We start from the raw sequence: 21,680 nt of genomic DNA, 5'->3' as shown, positions 1-21,680 counted from the left end.
CAGGTGTGCTCTTGGCAGAGTGCCAAGGCACCCGGCCGTTACCTCTTTGCTTTATTTTATGCGTCTCTTATTGTCTTTATATTAAACCCTTTAAATTCTCACAGGAGAGTGAATCTCGTTTTTCACAGTCAGTAGAGATGAAAGGAGACTCAAAGCAACTTCTTGTAGAATCAGACAGGTAAATGGCAACAGAAGAAATTCAGTGCTATTTTTTTCTTTAAAGACCCATTGCAGGAAGGCACTTCAAGTGTTTGTACACTGTAAAGGTTTCCACATTAACTCTGTCAGATAGGAGAGATAACATATCTCAATGTATGGCAGAGAGAGTTCAGAAAGGCCTTTTTGACCTGGGTCAGCAAAGCTAACTCTTGTAGGCTGTGAGAGGAATGGATTGGAAGCATGTTCTGAAACATCTCAGACATACATGCTGAAAGGGTGGCACATATGTTTAAAAAATGACACATAAATTGCCCCAGGGATGTCTCCCTGCTTTGAGGAAGGATGTAAAACTGCTTTCATTTCATAATGTACGGGGCATGAAGTAGCTCTCTGAACTTCATAAACCCTATTATAGAAGTCAAGTGGGCTAAGATTTTATAGCAGGCACCTCCATCTATTTTTCGGCCGGGAGTGAGCCTTCAGCACTGTTTTGTCACCAGGCTGGGGCAGAAGTGATGGCCAGGATGAGTGGGGAGAGGGGACTGAGTCCTCTGAACATGCACCCACCCTCCAGGCCTGGCAGTTTTGGAGGGCTGGTCCAGCTCCATTGTGGGAATGAGTACCCTCAGACCATGATATCAAGTAGCAAATGACAGCACAAGGGGACAATATGCAATGGCAATATCTTTTTCTCCAGCAGAGTGACTCATTCAGCCATGGCTGGCAGCTGGGGCTCATTAGTTGCTTTACCTATTGAGGAGGCAGAGTGATCTGTGATTTGCTGAGGAAATATTAATTGCATAAAAAGATAATTACGGAAAGGCAAGTCACTCCATGAAATTAGTGTTTTGAGAAGGTGGCAGCTCTAGTGCTGGGGCAAGTGGATAATGCAGGAAGCAGCAGGTGTTACAGTACATTGAGCAATTAAACACACGCTCCTGGCTGAGCTGTAGTCACAAACTGAGCAGCCTGTGAATCGCTCGCCCCCAGCACGCTTGAGATGTCATCTCCATGACAGATTCACTGCCACATAAACACAGCCTCTGACACTGGCCTGCATCAGTGGATCATTTGGCTTTCAAGCAGAGTCAGGGCTCTCCAGGGCAGCTCTGGGGACCTGCTGCTTTGAGATGGGCTTGGCCTCGGGCTGGGTGATCCCCGGCTGCCCTCAGCTGCAGAGGTACAGCCAGTGTCTGGCGGTGCAGCAGCTGCAAGGACCTGGCTGGTTGTGTGTCCTGGGTGTCCTCTACACACGTGTCCCCTCTCCTGAACACACTGTCTCTCTCCATGGCTGTTTGCAGGCAAGCCCCACTGCTGGGATGGGCACAGCCAAGTGCCCAGCTGGGATGTGGCTGACCGGAAGGTTGGGATGGTCTCTCAGTGGAGTGTGGCTCAGTGTCTCCAGATGGGCTCCCAGCCTGGCAGCAGGGTTTGGGCCCCATGGCTGATACGACGCTCTGGTGATGGTGGGGAGAGGGTAATTAACACTGTCTGCAGTATAGCCAGGGATTCTGCCTGCTTTGGCATTTGGGCCTTAGCACAATCTTCAGAGAAAGAAACAGAACAAGTTCTACCCACTGAGGCCTTGCACAAAGCAGCAATGCTTTCATGTGCAGTGAGACTGGTCATGGTAGTAACAACCCTATTCCAGAGGCCTTTGTACCCACGACTCAGGAGTGACAGCAGGGCAGAATTACAGGGAACCGAAGTGAATTCAGGGTGGCACAGCTGTTGGGTGGCTGCAAAATCCCAAATCCTATTGTATTGCTTCAGCCTTTGTGTCACTTTGTGATCCACTTGGGTTTCATTAGTAAAAATATTCTCCTTGAACATAGAAGACAGAGGCTGCGAAGCTGCAGAGGAGCTGATTCAGATGAGAATGTCCCAGCAGAACAATTGGTGCTATTTATAAAAAATGCACTCTTTGCAGCGTATAATTAGAAGCTTTGCCTTCCACACACAAATTTGAGATAATGGCTCTGAAAGAAAGTGAAGGAAATCCAAACAGAACAATTTCTGTCCTGAAACTCACTTGTTAAGAACTCCTTCAGCTTTTCCCCACACTCTCATCTAGATTTCTCATCTCTCCATGTCCCAGCTAAATGACTAGTGGCCTGGGGATGTGGAAGCACCACAGAATGTTATAGAGGTTTTGCAGCCAGGAAGGTAGCTCAGGCAGGTAGGAGTAAAACCTGTGGGTTTGTCACACCCCCATTCTCATAGACCACTTTTGAAAGACCCACCTTTTGATGACAGAGCTGCCTGGAACAGAAGAAGCTGCTATGGCTGGAGATCTGGACTTCCAAGCTGGACCAAAATGTATTTTCAAAATTTATTGTGGAAAGGCAAAGCCCAGCTGCTCCCTTTTCTAACTTTAACACAGAAATAGCTTCAATTGCTAGGTACATTTTAGAATTTAAAAATACTGTATCTCCATAATGTTAACACATATCATAGTATGGATTAAAAACATTCATTCTTGACAAACTTTCATATGTGTTGCTATAAGTGCACACAATTAAAGTGAATTACTAGCTAAAACTTTTTGTAAAGATAGCAAGGTAGTTCACGAAAATCAAAACATAATGAAATCAGAAAGTTGCTCATGAAACCCTTCTTGATCCATATTTTTCTTAAAACTGATACTAAGTATTCTCACAAGATATCTTGGCTTTCATAGGGCAGTGTCTCGGTTTGAAAGACAGGTGTCTGCTAAGGAAGGCAGGAGCCTCCCTTGGAGTGGCAGAGATAACCCCTTCCCTCTGAGTTATTATAATTTTGAAATCAAGGGTCTTTAGGCAAAGATGTGGGAAATAGGAATAACAGTTCTTTACTATATATATATAGATATATATATATATAACTAGTCAAACAAAACAGCAACAACTATGACAGTAACAGCAAACACAAACCCAGTCCCAGCCTTCTCGGCTGTCAGGCTATTTCCCCTCGGGTGCAGTTCTGCTCGCAGCCGGCAGGGATCGCTGGCGGCTCCCGGTGAGCAGGGCAGGTGCGATGGTTCCCCCGCGGCTGCAGGGGGCGCTCCGGAGCGAGCTCGGGGAACACGCGGCCGCTCTGATGCCCTGGGATCCCGGGAAAGGATGGAACAAAGGAGCTTCACAAACTGGTGGGCAGCTGGTCCCGGTTCCCGGAAACAGCAGGCTGGACTGGTAGGCTGGAGCGGCAGGCACAAACACAAATCCCGGGTGGCAGACGAGATGTATCCAAAAGGGGAACCCCCCGGGGCTCCAGGCAGGCAGGGTGAGCACGGCTACAGCGTAGCGAAGGCTCGAAGCAGCAGCGGGGCGGGCGGCCGCAGCCCAGCCTCCAGCAGGGCAGGGAAAAGCAGCTTTGGGATCCCCGGTGTTGTTCCCAGCAGAAAGGAAAGACGCCGAAAACGGGAACCAGCAGCTCTTCTCTCCGCGGCTTCTCTCTCCAGACGCTGAGAGCGAACTGAACTGCCCGCCAGGTGAGAACAAAAGCCTGGACGGGCCCTTTTGTCTTTCTTAAGTATGGCTATCTCCTCTCAAGTATGGCCATTTATCTCCTAGCAACATGCTATGGGAAAAAATTCCTTTAACAGAAAAAAAACTAGGACTAAACTGAAACCCCAACATTATCCACCCCGAATTTTTTTCCATACTAACATGTTACATGAAACTTAACTTTTTAACCATATAAATACAAGCATCACCTAAATTATATACATATGTACATGCTGATACTGATACAAGTACAGAGCCATGGGTAGTTCACCCTAAAACAAGGTCCCCTTGCGGTATGCATCGGGTCTCTCCATCCCTTTGCATCACCCACCAGGTACAACCTGGTCCCTGAGCAAAAACAACCCCACGGATGGGTTTGCCTTTGCTCAAGGCAGACTTTACCCAAACAGTTTTTCCAAGCATACCTCTCATGTGCACCACTGGAACCTTATCCCCATCTGTTGTTTGTAGGGGTTCGGATTGGGCAGGGCCGGCTCGGCTGGTGGAGCCTCGGGTGTTAACTAACCAGGTGGCTTTTGCTAAATGCACCTCCCAGTTTTTGAAACTCCCCCCACCCAGCGCCTTCAAGGTGGTTTTAAGCAGTCCATTACACCGCTCAACCTTCCCAGCTGCTGGTGCATGGTAAGGGATGTGGTACACCCACTCAATGCCATGTTCTCTAGCCCAGGTGTTTATAAGGCTGTTCTTGAAGTGAGTCCCATTGTCAGATTCAATCCTCTCAGGGGTACCATGCCTCCAAAGGACTTGCTTTTCAAGGCCCAGGATGGTGTTCCGGGCAGTAGCGTGAGGCACAGGGTAGGTCTCCAGCCATCCTGTGGTGGCTTCTACCATTGTGAGCACATGGCGCTTGCCTTGGCGGGTTTGAGGCAGTGTGATGTAATCAACCTGCCAGGCCTCCCCATACTTGTATTTGGACCACCGCCCACCATACCACAGGGGCTTCACCCGCTTGGCCTGCTTGATCGCAGCGCATGTCTCACAGTCATGGATGACCTGGGAGATACTGTCCATGGTCAGATCCACCCCTCGGTCTCGTGCCCACTTATAGGTGGCATCTCTGCCCTGATGGCCTGAGGCATCATGGGCCCATCGAGCTAGGAACAACTCTCCTTTATGTTGCCAATCCAGGTCTATCTGGGACACCTCTATTTTCGCAGCCTGATCTACCTGCTTGTTATTACGATGTTCTTCATTAGCCCGGCTCTTGGGAATGTGAGCATCTACATGACGGACCTTCACAGATAGCTTCTCTACTCGAGCGGCAATGTCTTTCCACTCCTCAGCAGCCCAGATTGGTTTTCCTCTGAGCTGCCATTTTGCCTTATTCCACCTTTCCAGCCAACCCCACAGAGCATTGGCTACCATCCATGAATCAGTGTAAAGGTAGAGCTTTGGCCACTTCTCTCTTTCAGCAATGTCCAGAGCTAATTGAATGGCTTTGAGTTCAGCAAATTGGCTCGATCCACCTTCTCCTTCCGTAGCCTGTGCAACTTGTCGTGTGGGGCTCCATACAGCGGCTTTCCATTTCCGGCTAGCGCCTACAATTCGGCAGGAACCATCAGTGAAGAGGGCATATTGTTTTTCACTCTCTGGTAGCTCGTTATACGGTGGGGCTTCTTCGGCACGCGTCACCTGCTCCTCTTCTTCTTCAGAAGATAACCCAAAAGTCTCACCTTCTGGCCAGTTCGTAATTATTTCCAAGATCCCAGGGCGACTTGGGTTTCCAATTCGGGCGCGCTGCGTGATGAGGGCGATCCATTTGCTCCAAGTAGCATCGGTGGCGTGATGCGTGGAGGGAACCTTTCCTTTGAACATCCACCCCAGCACCGGTAGTCGGGGTGCCAGGAGGAGTTGTGCCTCAGTTCCAATTACCTCTGAGGCAGCTTGGACTCCTTCATAAGCTGCCAAGATTTCTTTCTCTGTGGGAGTGTAGTTGGCTTCGGACCCTCTGTAGCTTCGGCTCCAGAATCCCAGCGGTCGGCCACGAGTCTCACCAGGCACCTTCTGCCAGAGGCTCCAGGACAGACCATGGCTCCCGGCTGCAGAGTAGAGCACGTTCTTCACCTCTGGTCCTGTCCTGACTGGGCCAAGGGCTACGGCGTGAGCGATTTCCTGCTTGATCTGGGCAAAGGCTTGCTGTTGTTCTGGGCCCCAGTGGAAATCGTTCTTCTTGCGGGTAACCAGGTAGAGAGGGCTCACGATCTGGCTGTACTCAGGAATGTGCATCCTCCAGAAACCTATGGCGCCTAGGAAAGCTTGTGTTTCCTTCTTGTTGGTTGGTGGAGACATCGCAGTGATCTTATTGATGACCTCAGTGGGAATCTGACGCCGTCCATCTTGCCACTTCACTCCCAGGAACTGGATCTCTCGGGCAGGCCCCTTGACTTTGCTCTTCTTGATGGCGAAACCAGCTTTTAGGAGAATTTGGATTATTCTCTCTCCTTTCTCAAACACTTCTGTTGCGGTGTTCCCCCACACAATGATGTCATCAATGTACTGCAGATGTTCTGGGGCCTCACCCTTTTCCAGTGCAGCCTGGATCAGTCCATGGCAGATGGTGGGACTGTGCTTCCACCCCTGGGGCAGTCGGTTCCAGGTGTACTGCACACCCCTCCAGGTGAAAGCAAACTGAGGCCTGCACTCTGCTGCCAGAGGAATGGAGAAAAATGCATTGGCAATGTCAATAGTGGCATACCACTTCGCTGCTTTGGACTCCAGCTCATACTGGAGCTCCAACATGTCCGGCACAGCAGCGCTCAGTGGTGGAGTCACTTCATTCAAGCCACGATAGTCCACAGTCAATCTCCATTCCCCATCAGACTTGCGCACAGGCCAAATGGGGCTGTTGAAGGGTGAGTGGGTCTTGCTGACCACCCCTTGGCTCTCCAGCTCACGAATCATCTTGTGGATGGGAATCACAGCATCTCGATTTGTCCGATACTGCCGGCGGTGCACTGTCGAGGTGGCAATTGGCACTCGTTGCTCTTCCACTTTCAGGAGCCCAACTGCAGAAGGATTCTCTGATAGTCCAGACAGGGTATTCAATTGTCTAATGCCCTCTGCCTCCACAGCAGCAATCCCAAATGCCCACCTGAGTCCCTTTGGGTCTTTGTAATAGCCATTCCGGAGGAAGTCTATGCCCAGAATACATGGGGCCTCTGGACCGGTCACAATTGGATGCTTTTGCCACTCCTTCCCAGTCAGGCTCACCTCAGCTTCCAAAAGGGTCAACTGCTGTGATCCCCCAGTCACCCCAGCAATGGATACAGGTTCTGCCCCCACATGTCCCGGTGGCATTAAAGTACACTGTGCCCCAGTATCAACCAATGCATCATATTTTTGTGGCTCTGATGTGCCAGGCCATCGGATCCACACCGTCCAGAAAACCCGGTTCTCCCGTGCCTCTTCCTGGCTAGAGGCAGGGCCCCTCTAGCCCTGGTTATCATTCTTTCCCTGGGCATACATACTAGAGGTACCTTCGAGGGGATCTGACATATCATCCTCCTGTCTGTAATACCTGGCAGCTCGGTCACGGGAGGCTGAGGCTACTTTCACCTTAGCGGAACCCCCTCGGTTAGTGCCTCCCTCCTTGAGTTCACGCACCCGCGCTGCCAGGACAGAGGTAGGTTTCCCATCCCACCTTCTCATGTCTTCCCCATGCTCACACAGGAAAAACCACAGCTCAGCTCGTGGGGTGTACACTCTCTCTCTAGCAGGGGGACGACGGGCTCTGACCTGGGGGCCTGTGACTCGCACTGGTGCCACACTGACCTTCCTCATCTCCTCCATCTCCTCCCTCATTTCCTTCCTCATCTCCTTCATCTCCTCTTTGAGGTCCTGGACCACAGCAGAGACATGAGCTTTCAGTGGACCATTGACCATGCTGTCATAATTCCTGAGCTTGTTGGCAACAGAGCCCACTGTTTCTCGGTTATTGTCAGCATCAATGGTTGCAATGAAGGTGGTGTATTGCGATGGCCCTAGTCTTGCCAGGTTCCACATCATCTGTCCTGTGCACCTGACCTTATCGGGGTCATTACCGTGCTGTCCATCCCTCCCAAAGAGTACCTCTAATACTGCCACCTCTCTTAGCTGCTGGATCCCTTCCTCAAGTGTCTTCCACTGCATTCTATGATGGTACTCCTGCATTCTTTCTTTGTGAATGAACCTTTCTCTCACACTCATTAAGAGCCGGTCCCAGAGAGAAAGGGGCCCTGGCTCCCTCACAAATACCTGGTTCACACCTGGGTCCTGGGTCAACGATCCCAGATACCTTGCCTCACCACTATCCAATTGCACACTTGTGCCCATGAGGTCCCAAACCCGAAGCAGCCAGGTGGTATAAGGCTCACGCCCCCTTCGCACAATGTCATCTCGCATACCACGGAGACTGTCGTACGAGAGGGACTCAATGATGATTTCTGGCTCTGGCTCACCTGCTGGTTGTGAGGGCCCTGGTTCCCCATCATCATTAACTGGTCGTACTGATTTGGTCTTACACTTCCTCCTCTGCACAGGGGCGACTGCTGCTGGCTGTACTTGTCCTTGGGGTTCAGCTGAAACCTGGGTGGTTGTAACATCCGTGGGTTCCACTGCTGCACCGTCAGACTCACCCTTTTTGGGGCAGGGAGAGGTTTTTTCACTAGCTGAGGAGGTGTATTCCCTTAGCAATTGGCATATCCCCTGGTGCACCTGGCCCATCTCCTGGCGCACCTGGCCCATCTCCTGGCACATCTCCTTGCGCACCTGGCCCATCTCCTGGCATATCTCCTTGCGCACCTGGCCCATCTCCTGGCACATCTCCTGCATCCCTTTCGCCAGTACCCCCACCCATTTCAGGTAGTCCATTTCTGAGGTGGGCTGTTGGGCGGTATCTGGCTGTGGGGGAGGGTCTCTAGTGTCTGGGGCTGTGTCAGGCTCTGGGGCTGAATCAGGCTCTGGGGTAGGATCTCTAGTGTCTGGGGCCGTGTCAGGTTCCGGGGCAGGATCAGGCTCTGGGGTAGGAACTTTACTCTCTGGGGCCATGTCAGGTTTTGGGGCAGGATCAGGCTCTGGGGCAGGATCTCTAGTCTCTAGGGCTGGTGTCTGGGTAGTTATCCAAGCCAATCTCAACTTATCCTTGAATGCTAAATAGAGTAGGCCTACCAGCAGCAGGTGGTTAGTATTCAGAGGGAATCTAAACCCTTCGAAAATTGATGGGGTGGGTCCAAATAACTGGTTGAGGGGTTGGGGGAAAACTTCCCCTGGTGTCATTTCCTCACAGAAGGTACCATTGTTAACATAACCCCAAAAACATGCGCTCAGTGTGTGATAGCCATTTATCCACGTGCCCACATTCCGGAGGAAGTTAAAAATCCATGAATTCCTCACCTTCTCGACCCATAGCACAAGCTGGATAACAGCAATGGTAGCCTTAGTCAGAGGACCCATATTCAAGTAAGGAGCTGCAAAGGGGAAGAATATAGCCACGGCCACATGCCACCCGAACCAGGGCAAAGTAGACCACATAGTGCTGCCTACCAAGGTTCTTATATCCAACACACCAAATTAAGTTATCCAGGAACTGTTATTCCTTTTTCACCTCTCTCTCTTAATGCCCTCAGGCCCCACGTTGGGCGCCAAGATCTGTCTCGGTTTGAAAGACAGGTGTCTGCTAAGGAAGGCAGGAGCCTCCCTTGGAGTGGCAGAGATAACCCCTTCCCTCTGAGTTATTATAATTTTGAAATCAAGGGTCTTTAGGCAAAGATGTGGGAAATAGGAATAACAGTTCTTTACTATATATATATAGATATATATATATAACTAGTCAAACAAAACAGCAACAACTATGACAGTAACAGCAAACACAAACCCAGTCCCAGCCTTCTCGGCTGTCAGGCTATTTCCCCTCGGGTGCAGTTCCGCTCGCAGCCGGCAGGGATCGCTGGCGGCTCCCGGTGAGCAGGGCAGGTGCGATGGTTCCCCCGCGGCTGCAGGGGGCGCTCCGGAGCGAGCTCGGGGAACACGCGGCCGCTCTGATGCCCTGGGATCCCGGGAAAGGATGGAACAAAGGAGCTTCACAAACTGGTGGGCAGCTGGTCCCGGTTCCCGGAAACAGCAGGCTGGACTGGTAGGCTGGAGCGGCAGGCACAAACACAAATCCCGGGTGGCAGACGAGATGTATCCAAAAGGGGAACCCCCCGGGGCTCCAGGCAGGCAGGGTGAGCACGGCTACAGCGTAGCGAAGGCTCGAAGCAGCAGCGGGGCGGGCGGCCGCAGCCCAGCCTCCAGCAGGGCAGGGAAAAGCAGCTTTGGGATCCCCGGTGTTGTTCCCAGCAGAAAGGAAAGACGCCGAAAACGGGAACCAGCAGCTCTTCTCTCCGCGGCTTCTCTCTCCAGACGCTGAGAGCGAACTGAACTGCCCGCCAGGTGAGAACAAAAGCCTGGACGGGCCCTTTTGTCTTTCTTAAGTATGGCTATCTCCTCTCAAGTATGGCCATTTATCTCCTAGCAACATGCTATGGGAAAAAAAATTCCTTTAACAGAAAAAAAACTAGGACTAAACTGAAACCCCAACAGGCAGCATCTCCTGATGCTGTGCTGTCAGCTCTGCTTGTCCATCCACAGCTCAGCAGCAGGCCCAGCTAGCGCTGCCGGCCTTGCTGCAAGTGAGGAACCTCCTCAGCAGCTGTCTGGTGTTTTGGGAGATGTCTTGGCCCTGCACCAAGGGAGGAAGGGAAGCCAAAGACCTGGGTAGTGAGCTCTCCCACCAGCATTGCGGCCTGAGCTGATGCTGGCATGGTGGGGACAGCCACCCTGCTGTGTAGGAGCAGATTTTAATTAAATCCTGTCATATGGCAAAACTCCTGGAGTCCAAGCACCAACTACTTCTTCATCTAGGCAGAGAGCAGCCCATCAAAGTACATGAGATCTCAAGTGTGGGGATTGCTGAGTGCATTTGCTTGCCATATGAGCTCTCTCTTTACAAATTATAAATTAATGGCAATTAAATTATTTTAATATATATATATATATCTCATTGTTTAAAAGTGATATAAAAATTTGCTTTAAAAGCAGTAAAGGGAATATTCACAGTCCCCCTGCAGGGCAGCCCTTTCTTACTCTTATTTTGCAGAGAGATGAAACGAAGTGCTGTGGATCAGCATAAGTATCTGGTTTGGAGATCAGACAAATAGCTAGATGCAGAGCTAGAAATAGAAACCAGGAAACTTATTTTTTACTCTGTGCACAACAGTATCATCCATTCTCCTCATATGGGAAAGGGAAACAATGAAATTATCATGGGAGTGCTGCGAGTATTTGGAAGGTTGGAAAGAAAGCGTTTCCTTCCCCACACAGCCCTGTCTTGGCTTCCCTTCTCTGCTGACCACAGTGAGCTGTAGCAGACCCTCAAGTCTCGTGTCCTAAGGAAATGTATCATGTGCATTCCTGACACTTACTGGCTGCCATGTGCTCCTCTCAGCTACAAGGCTACCCTTATGGAGCCTTCCAAGCATCCTTTGGGTGGGAGATGGAAGATCTGGTTGCTCACCAGCTGGGGACAGCGTACTGAGCCAAGCAGTGACATGCCCTCCCACAGTAGCTTTCTCTGAAATCAGAACATAACCCACTATCTGGAGACATGTTCACTCCTGACCCCTCAGCTACAGCATCACAGCAAACGGGCTACCACAAGATTCCTGAAAACTGTCCTAACTCTTACAATCTTTTTTTTTTAAAAAACAGTCTTACCTAGTTGCTGGACATATGGTTCAAAATACATGATTTTCTGTGCTCTGCACTTTGTTGCTAGTAATTGTTCCTCAGAGTTCATTCCTTCCACCACTGTTTGCTGAGCTCACAAGAACTTGCTTAAGATCGAATGATAAATGTTTTAAAAGTGTTTCAATCAGCATGGACTTAAATTTGACAGGCTAAATCTTGTCCAGGATAGATACAGGATGAAATGACAGGACAGTCTGGATATGGATCAGTCTTATCCAGGGAGAAGGATTCCCCCACTGCAGCCTTGTCCTGCCTAGGACATAGCAAGCCACCCACTAGCAGGACAATGACGGCAGTGTAGCCTCTGTATCTGCAGACAGGCTGCTTCTGCAGCCTGGGACCTTCTTTTCAGCATGCTTTTTGACCAGAAGGAATAAGCTGTGGACAGGAGTGGGGAGCCACCCATAACCTTCAGCATGACTTTACTTGTTTGATTTAGCATGGATAATTCCTTAGGCAACTGCTGATCAATGGGACCTGCTTGCAGCTGGGCCCCTTAATGCTGTTCACTTTTCAAAGAACTGCAGTAATGGAGTAGAACAGGCAGTAATGAAACTCTGAAGGACCCCAAAGTAGAGCTTCTTTTTCTCTCCCTTTAATTGCAAGGATAATGTTCCACATAAATATCTAGCAGCTGGTTATTTGTGTATATCACTTTGAAAGCCTGGCTAAAGAACAAGAGAGAGTACAGCTGGGAGTCAAAAAAGCTTTCAGAGGAGATAAGGCACTTTGCCACCAGCACATCACGGGAGGGGCATTCAGACAGCAATATGATGTTAAAAGATTAAGTGCAGAGAGTATTAAGTTCATACAGAATTTAAAGATTTATTAAACATACGTATCAGAGGCAGCCACAGCACCAGTTTTAAGAGAGAGCCCCTGAGATAAAAGGTAAGTACAAGTGGTATACAATGCTCTCTGGTTCCATGAGGAGAAATCAGTCAGACATTGCTAAATGAAAAAAAAGCATGAACCTCTGAAATGAGCTGAGCAGTAATTGCCTAATGCCAAAAAGACAAAGCACAGAGTTCTCTCCTCTATTCTCTTTATTATTTATAATTAACTTTTTGCTCAAACCTGCAGCTGTGACTGCTCCGGGTACAGAGTCACTGTCTGGGAAGCTACCAGAGGCTGACATTTTAAAGGCAGAAGGGATCTGAGCTAGTCCCTGAAAAGCAGGGTCTCTGCCTCTGTAGACAGTTCCTCTGATTTCTCATGCAAATGTATGGATAAATATCCAATTATCCGTATCTGACAGACAGGCATGTCTGTATGAATAGAAACATGCAGCTGTGTGCTCATCTCAGACTCGGTGTTTAAAGACTGTCTCCTGCCTCGAGGAAGTTGGCATTCAAGAGGAGAGATGTGTTAACCCCCAGACATTAGCTGAAAAGCCACAGGCGATCTTGTGAGCCACCTCCAACAGAACTGGCTTTCATGGACACAGGTGAGTAGAAGATCAGCTAATGGTCCAACAGCACAGCACGCTGAGGAGCGGGGGGCAACACACGGCACATGGGACACAGCAAATTCATGCGTTGGGCTGCTGGGAGCCAGTGAAAATGGAGGCTTTGTGGCTCAGCAGTGAAGATAAGAAAGAAAAGTGAAAATAATCACAAGTGAAGACGTGAAAGGGAATCCTTGCTAAAGAAGGAAGTCTTGGTTAAACTCAGAAATCAGGTTTTAGAAAGGGATCAGCCACTGCAGATGAGAACCTCTGCAGGCACATCAGTCAGAGGAACCCAGCTTTGATGAGACTGGGTTTTTAATGGTCTTAAGATATAACATCTATGAATTTTGAACTCCAGATGATCTAATTAAGTATGTTCCTGTCATTTCACCTTAGTCCAAGTAATGAGAAGAATATGTCTGTTGGTACTTGCCAGCAAGCTGGATCTTTTGACATTTTTCTCATGGAAAATCTTGACTAATCTCTTTCTCTCACCTCCCATATTTGTGCAGTACCTAAATTCCACTTAGCTTAACTAGAGCAAGGGTGGCCTAAGATGCCTGTTAAAGTTACTCATTTCTGGCAAACCACTACTCATATTCATATCATGTTCTATTTCCAGTGATTATAAACAATTTCCTCTATAACACAGGACTGTCTGACTATTTATAGACCTACTAAAAGAGTTAAAATTATCAAAGGCCCAATGCTTGAGAGGCAGGACATGATCAATTGCCAGCACCAGTGCCAGGGCAAAGAAAAATCAGTGAGAAGATAGCTTGAAGAGATGATATTGGACGGAGGGAGTTTCCCACCAGCCATTTCCAAACAAGGGTTTTACTATCCAGACGTGAGCCCCTGGTACAGTCTTCCTTGGTGCCATGGGACTGCCTTTCTCACTCTTCAGAGAGGTGGCTCTGTGGCTTGCTCTGCAGTACAAGTGCTGCTGCCCTTGTTCATTGTGCAGGACTTCACTTTCAGGATAACTGTATTCATCCCTTTCATATCAAATCCATCTCCTTTTAGTTATCTCCAAAATGGAGATATTCTTAGGCATTTCCTAGCCCCCTGGTGTCATAAACTCAGAAAGCTGAATGGACTTAGAGCAGCCTAAGCTAATTTACAAGATCCATTTACTGGCAGGAGGTAGATTCTTTTTGGATTTGTAAAACACCAAAAAATTTCAAAGGCTTTTTTCCCCCTGTTTTTAAATGCTTGCCAAGTGGTCCTGCAAACACATTGACATGGAGGCTCTCAACACGGACAGTCTCTAACTGTGCAGTTAATGACTTTCAAATATTTGCACTGTGAGAATGTGGGAGTGCTATTGTTTTTCTTCCCAGGCAAGCATGATGTCCACATCACTCAACACCCCCTTCCAAGGTTTTTGGAATAGCTGTGAGAATGTGCCCGGCACAAATAGCTGCATGACATTTTTATCTAGGCCAGATTTACTTCATGTGCTTTCTTCAAATATTTGTGTGAATAGATAGACAAATGCATCAGGAATGTATGGTAGGGAATGAACTCTTTTCAGAGGAAAGCAGTGTCACAGTGATACTGCAGCTCTTTCTGCTCCAACCTGCCCCACTTACCTCTGCAGCTCATCTCTGGGTTTTTAATGGTCTTGGACAAGGCCCCATAGCTCAGGTGGTTTTTTCAATGAAAAATGAGGTGGACACCACTCACACATCTCACAGAAAAGCTGTTTTCCTGCAATCTTGGATTTTTCTGTGACTATGTGTGCCCTGCCAAGCATTTTCCTTTTGCTTCGTCACCAGACTAAATGCAGGCCAGTCTGACAGTCATTGCCAGGGCTAACAATGCTGGGACCTTTCGCCTTTCCATGTTCTTTCCTCTGAAGGGAGAGGGAAAGGTGGAAGTCTCTATAAGATCACCATGAGGAAATGCACATAGCATTGTCCCACTCCCATTTCCACTGATAGGGAAGGACATGCAGGTTGCTTGAGCAGAGGTCCTTTGTGCATGGTGAGAAGTTCAAGGAAAAAATTGATTAATTTGTTCAACATATAAAGGTATGAAGTTGAAAAGCCTAAAAATCAGAATTCATTTTGCCTGGTAAGCATGAATGCACCCAAGAAGTAGCAATACCTGCATCTCCACCATGCTTTTGCCCATGTTGGTATGACTTCCACCTTTCTGGAAAAAGAGGTGAGGAATAGACTTGCTTAAAGGCCTTTTAATCTCTGATCTTTGTTTTGAATGACCTTCTGGGCTAGTTTTGACTCAAGGGATGTTATAAACTGTGAAGTCCTCCTCTTGATGGAGGTAATGGAAAACCAGTTTGTGCCAAGCAGTACCAAACAGACTGCACTGAACAACCCAGAGACTTCTCTGTGAAACCAGCAACCCATGGGGGAAAACTATTGACACCTGACTTTTTATTTTCTGTCGTAGTTAGCTCTCCAAATGTCAGTGCCATCCAGTTTGCCAGCAGTAGCACCACTGCGCTAAAAACTAAACTGGGATACTGATTTATTCAGTAAAAGCTCAGGGTGGAAAACAAAAACCCTTCAAACTGCATCATGGTTTTATCCAACCTTGGGAACAGCCAGGGAAGTTTCACAGTCATAGTTAATCTGACACATCTTTTTGATGCATCCAAAGTCCAACTTGAATTTGAGTTTTGCTTTCCCAAAAAGGGTTGTGTTCAACAATGTGCCTGTTTGAGTAACCTCTGTAGACAGGATGTGAGAAGCTCACAGGTAAATGTTACAGAAAGCCCAAAGCCCTCTTTGCACAGCTATTCTTAGCAGAGACTTTATTGACCCAACATCATCTGTATTGCTTAAGATGCCAGTTCTGGTAAAAATGCTAGACTGACAACTGTGGGGACTAGAGGTTTGTTTACTCACTGAACCAAGAGAAAAAAACCAGCAGCAGAACATACTTCCTTCTCAGAACTCCCTGCCAACTTTATTCTTACTACCTAACTTTTGTATTGAAGCAGGTTTTAGGAGCTCCAGCCAGGAGCTCCTGCTGCTCAGCACTGTAAAAACAGACCACCTCTTCCATTCTAGCAAGCAGGACCAGGACAGTAAAGCATTTTTCACTCCCATGAGACTTCCAATGAAAAGGCAGCTACATTCTGCGGATTATCACTGTTCCAACCAAGACCTGCAAACTCATTTTATGCAGGGAACAGTGTGAACACCTGACATCACCTAAGCACTCACCATCTCCTTAGGCTGCCGTCACAATCCTGTTTTAGGAGGACCCTGACCTAAAGATATGATATGTTTCTGAGTAGTACATGTGCTTTAGCCAAAAGAAGAGGAGCAGCAGAAGGAAAACTAAGAGAAGGGGATAGTTAGTAGAAACAGCGCATTAGTGAGACATCTGCTTGCCACAGGGGCATCAGAACAAGACAAACTTGTGGAAATTGCCTTCAATGGTCAGGGTTAAAGCTGAAGAACCTGACAATATCTTGATTTGGGGGGAACTCCAGTAAAAGGAGATGGCATCCCCATTTGAAGTCCATTCAGTTCAGCACCCGGTGACAAGTACAGCCCTCCAGCAGAGCTCACTCTAATTGCATCCTATTTACAGATTAATTGCCCTATAAACAGACACACACATACAGCATAAGATAATTTGGATCTGTAATTATATGCAATTAGCAACATTCATTGCTCCCTGCTCTACTCATCCCTAATGAATGGCCTGTGCAAACAGCAGGCTTGGTACTGGGACAAATTTAAGTGTGACATGGGCAAGGGTAGTGCCAGAGATCTGCACCATTTGTCACAGAGCGAGGAAATGGAGGAGTACCAATGTCTAGCATGAGCAATGAGCAGATCCCCAAAGCCTGGGTAGGGGATGGAGGAACAGTGCATGACCAAAGGATTCAGAGGACTCAGACTCTGCTTTTGACCTGGCAGTGTGGTTTCAGGAAAATAATTTGGGTATTGTTACGCATCAATTTCAGCCCCTACAAGACAGGGCTGGCCTCCTCACTTCTTTGAAATCCAGTTGGGACACAAAGAAGAAAATTTTTATGAAAGAGCTGAGATATTCTGTTATTTTAACAACCCACAAGGGATCCTCATATATTAGAGTCCAGTAAATGCTTTGAAATCTTTGTGGATTAAAAAATATCACAGATATATCACTTAAAGGTTTTACCACTGCACCTGATGAGAAAAGCACTGGCTGAAGAGGCTGAGGAACTTCTCCATGTCAGAAATGTTAGGACCAGATGAAACCAGATGTGTCTGAGACGTTGGCAGCAGACCATAGGGAAACAGGGACATCATCACCTCACGCTTGTGAAGCAAAGCATTTAATGTTGGGAAACTATGTTCTTTGTAGCAAAGAAAGCCTTTCTGGGCCCAACAGATGGAGAAAATTGAGTTTTTTGTCCCTAGAAGCTACAGTTCTAGGAAACAGAGCTGGGCCCTGAGTGAATCAAAACTGTGAGGCTCTCCAGCAGATCTGTCATTTGCTAAACAGTGATGATAATGGTGAAAAAATATCCATGTTCTAAAAAAATCTACTGCAAAGAGAAACCACCCAGCTGGGCTTCCACTCTCTGTGTGAATTCAGGCTGTGGTATTATCTGGGAGGATGCCTTCTTGCTGGCAAATGTTAGCCAGTACCTGCTGGAAGAGAATAAAAGCAAAACATTTTTTCTGGCCCAGCTCTCCTGGCGAGGTGTATCCTCCCAGGAGTGACTCAGCAGCTTAGCTTGGAATTGCTCTTTTGCTGCCCTCCGTTTTTTCTTGCATTCCAAGGAATGCAGGTCATTTACTTTGGCCTCCCTAGGCTGATCCTTGCAGTGTTTGTTCTCTTTCCCTCCCAGAGGACCACGTACCCCTCTGGATTTCCCCATGCCATCAGGGGCAGAGCTGGTGCAGCGGGCTGGCCATGCTGCTGCTTCGTCAGAGGGACAGCACTCAGCCCTGGTGCTCCTGCACCAAGAGTGCCTTGTGTGCCAAGGGTGCCTTGTGGAGGAGGCAGAAAAACCCCATACGTGCCATTAGTTTTGAGGAATTAAATCTCTAGGAATTAAACATGAATTTCTGGTCTCTCTTGTTTGATTAAGGTTAGAAAACATCTCGGTGGGGCTGGCATGCTTTCCCACACACAGCCTCTGGCAGCTAAGAGTTCTCTTTTGTACTGAGTAGATTAGTGCCCTTCCTGCTGGCTGTCCTGATCTGAGAACTTGTTTAATGCAATCTCCCCTCTGATGCCAAAGCTCCCTGACATTGGGACTTACTAGGTCCCAGGAAATTTAAGAAAAAGCAGAGGAATTTTTCCACCCATGCAGAGCAGAGTGTGAGCCATGGGTGGGTGGGCAGCAGACTTGTCTTTGGTGGCTTTGGAAGACAGTAATGCATCTCCCTGGAGAAAGGCAACTCCGACCTACCCTGGGGCACCCATCCTCCCACTCCCTTTGAGGAAACACTAACGGAGGCTGCCTCTGGTTCATGTCCTTTCTGGCATGTGCTTGTCTTTTTGGACTCCTATTCCCATGAGATTCCCTGCATTTTTTCTGCATTGTACAGAGAAGGTTTCATTTAGATATCAGCCTCACCCTCCCATCACACCACTCTTTGCATTTCTTCTCCTTTAAACCAGAGAGCCCCATGTCCTCTGCTGGTGCCCTGGATCACCCCAACAGGCTGCCCAGCCCCAAGAAACACAGCATCACAGCAGGCCAGGCTCTCTGGTGCAGTTCTGGCAACCCAGCAGCCTGCTGCCAGCTCTTTCTGTGCCAGGAGTCCTGCACAGGGAGGTGTCAGCCAGGAACAAGCCTAGTGACCTGGAGCAATGCAATGCTGGCCCTGCTTCAGCTGGAGAGCTCAGCAGGGCCTGGTTCTGGATAATCACAGCAACCTAGGCACAGCCTCTGGGCTCAGCAAATGCTGTATTTAATGTGAAGAAAATAATTACAGGACTGGCACTCAGTGCAGTTAGAAAGAAAAAAGACCGCATTCACCTTCAGTGTGTGTTACTACTGAGGAGCACTGTTTTCATTAGATTCCTAATTTAAATTTTCTTTAAATTCTTCTTCCAGCCCTGGAGCATTTGAGAGCTTTTGAGAACTAGCAGTGGTAGGAGAGAAGGGGGAAGAACTTGAAACAAATTCTGTGCTGGGCTCCAGCAGCACTCTGGAGCCACATCCTTCTCCTCACCCCACCAGCAGCCAAACCTCTGCTTGGGTCTAGAGGGAACAAGAAGGGGTGTATTGTATGGCTGCCTAAAGGGCAAGATCCTTTTGGCAGCATGAGGAAGAGAAGCATCCCATTCCTATCTTTGGCACTAGAGCAATAGAAGGGCCATACCATTAGAGTCAGAGAAAGAGAGACCTAAGATGGCATTTTTAAGTCCCCTGTCAAAGACAGCAGTTGCAGTAAGCAAGACTCTTCTTTAAATTGCCAGTAGATACTGAACTGCCACATGATGAACAGTTTTTTGCAGCCTGTGAGCATGGAGGATGGCTCATCAGAGCACATCTGTGGGCTGCAGATGAGACAAGTACTTTGCTGAACTTAGGAGATCTTAGGACCTTGGCTGCATGCACAGAAGGAGCAACAATTTCAGGGGCTTTTGCAAAATAGCACCTACAATAACAAGCATTTTTCCTTGTTCTTTGCAGAGATGCACAACTCTTCCAGTGTATGAAGAACAAGGCTACCCTGTAAGTCCTAACAACATCCATCAGGAAGGATGATACAGTAGAGCATGGAATAAGAGTATGTGGGAGGAAGGGAGGGGCACAAAGAGATCCTCTACACAATTTTTAAATCCAGGCAGATCAGATGTGCTGAAGCAGCTCCTTACATCCAGGGAGATGCAACAGCTGAGCAGGTGATTAATGAGGCCTCAGCTTGGCTGTGCTGAACATTCTGCCAAGGCGTGGGAAGGCACGCTTATCGGCGAGCTGGGGTGGAGCTGCAAGGAGGCAGCTTTAAAAATCAGTACCATTTGTCAGCTTGCTGCTTGCTCAGCCTTGGCAACTCCTCCCTGTTTGGGTTGCTCCAAGCGTGGACAAGGGGATTGCAACCATTAATTTTGGAAGGTGTTTTGGTAAAAAAATTGATCATTAAAATTATTTTTTGATTTAAAAAAGATAATAAATTTCACAGTAGCTCATAACAGCACCATCAGCAAACACATTAATCCTCATGTTCCTTGGAGAGGAGCAATGACAAAGATCAGTGAGCCAGGTAAGTTGAAAGAAAGATGAAAGAAATTAACATAATATAACATTGACCTCGAGGAAAGTAGAGGGAGAAATGTGCCATGGCAAGTTATAGTGCATAAGGAAGGAGGAGAGAGAGAGTACTGACTGAAGCAGCACAACAGGCCTTGGGAGAACCATAGCAACAGAAATAGATTGAGGTGATAAAGCAAGAAATGCTTCACGGGGAGCAGTTTCTCAAGGCAGAGAGATGACTGAACAGGACTGAACCAAGACCAGCCAAAGAAAATCAGTTTGGAATCTGCTGGCACTTGCTTCAGAAAATAGACCAGTGGAGGTCAAAGCAGACCTCTCACCTCGGTTCAAATGAACCTTGACATGTCTGGTTTTCTTGGAGCTGGAACAGTTCAAAAGTTAAGGCAGCATTGATAATCACAGTGCTTGGCTCTAGCCCTAATGCCCACTGGAGTGCATATTGGGCAATAAGATGTGGGGTCCTGCCTGCCTGTGCCATTTTATTGTCCAGTTTCTTAGGCAAGTAATCTTATTAGACTATGGCAGAAAACATTTGAAAAGGATAGTTAATTTTATCACATGATTTTGAAATAATTCATACACTGTTTTCTCTTCTATATTTATAGACTCTGAGCCTTTAAACCCGGAAGGGACAGGGCAATTCAGCCTAACCACCTATTTATGCAAGCTGGCCAGACTGTCTTACCAGCAATTTCAGTTTCAGATGGGCAACATCTGTTTAAGATCCACCGTCTCTGTTTGCTTTCTTTTTCTCAGTCCCCAGTCCATTGCAAGAACTGTTCTAACATTCAGGTGCAGATTAGAGCCAGTTCAAGCTGTCAGCTGACAGGTAACCTTTTCTAAATATGCTCAGGATTGCAGTAACAAAGTGCTCAGCAAACAATATTGTCACTGCAAGGTGTTTTTCCATTAAGATTGCTTCAACACATTGTTAATGATGCCATCCTTGTGATCTTGTTCGGGCACCGTGTTGAGGGGAGGCTGGATGCTATGCTGGTAATGGCACAGGTGCCTTCCACTTTCTGCTGTGAAGCTTTCTCCAGACTTTCCATTCCCACCTCCATGTCCAAAGAGGATAATTTTGGTCTTGCAGGAGGCCTGAAAGAACTACACCACTGAAGTTTCTGATCCACGGTGGGGATAAGTCCATCTATCCATTCATCCACCAGGTATTTAGAGAGGCAGGGTGAAACCTTGTTCCCCTCTGAACAGGGAGACAAAACTGCTCCCTGATTTTAGTGGGACTAGCAAGATGCACAACTCTTAGATTGAGTCAGTGGTAAATCTGCCTTTCCCACAAGGACTAATGGGATGATCCATATAACCCAGGTAGTTATTGAGGACCAGAATATGTGCTGTTAGTAGGTTGTAAAGGATAGGGTGAGAGTGGGCTTTAATTGTATTTGCTGGCAGTCATCACCACATGTTGTGTGAAATAAGATATTAGTAATGCTGTTAATCTGCAGTGACAGCAATCTTTTTTTACACTGTGCGCTGACTGCTCACAATCACTAATCACTGGCACTTGCTTTTCTCCAGTTCTTTCCTTTAATGACCAATTAGCCTGTACAATGGTGGACCCATGGTGGATATAATT

The sequence above is a fragment of the Aphelocoma coerulescens genome, chromosome 5, assembly GCF_041296385.1.
Source record: "Aphelocoma coerulescens isolate FSJ_1873_10779 chromosome 5, UR_Acoe_1.0, whole genome shotgun sequence".
NCBI lineage: Eukaryota > Metazoa > Chordata > Aves > Passeriformes > Corvidae > Aphelocoma > Aphelocoma coerulescens.
The sequence above is the reverse complement of the archived record's forward strand: the minus strand, read 5'-3'. Positions refer to the sequence as shown.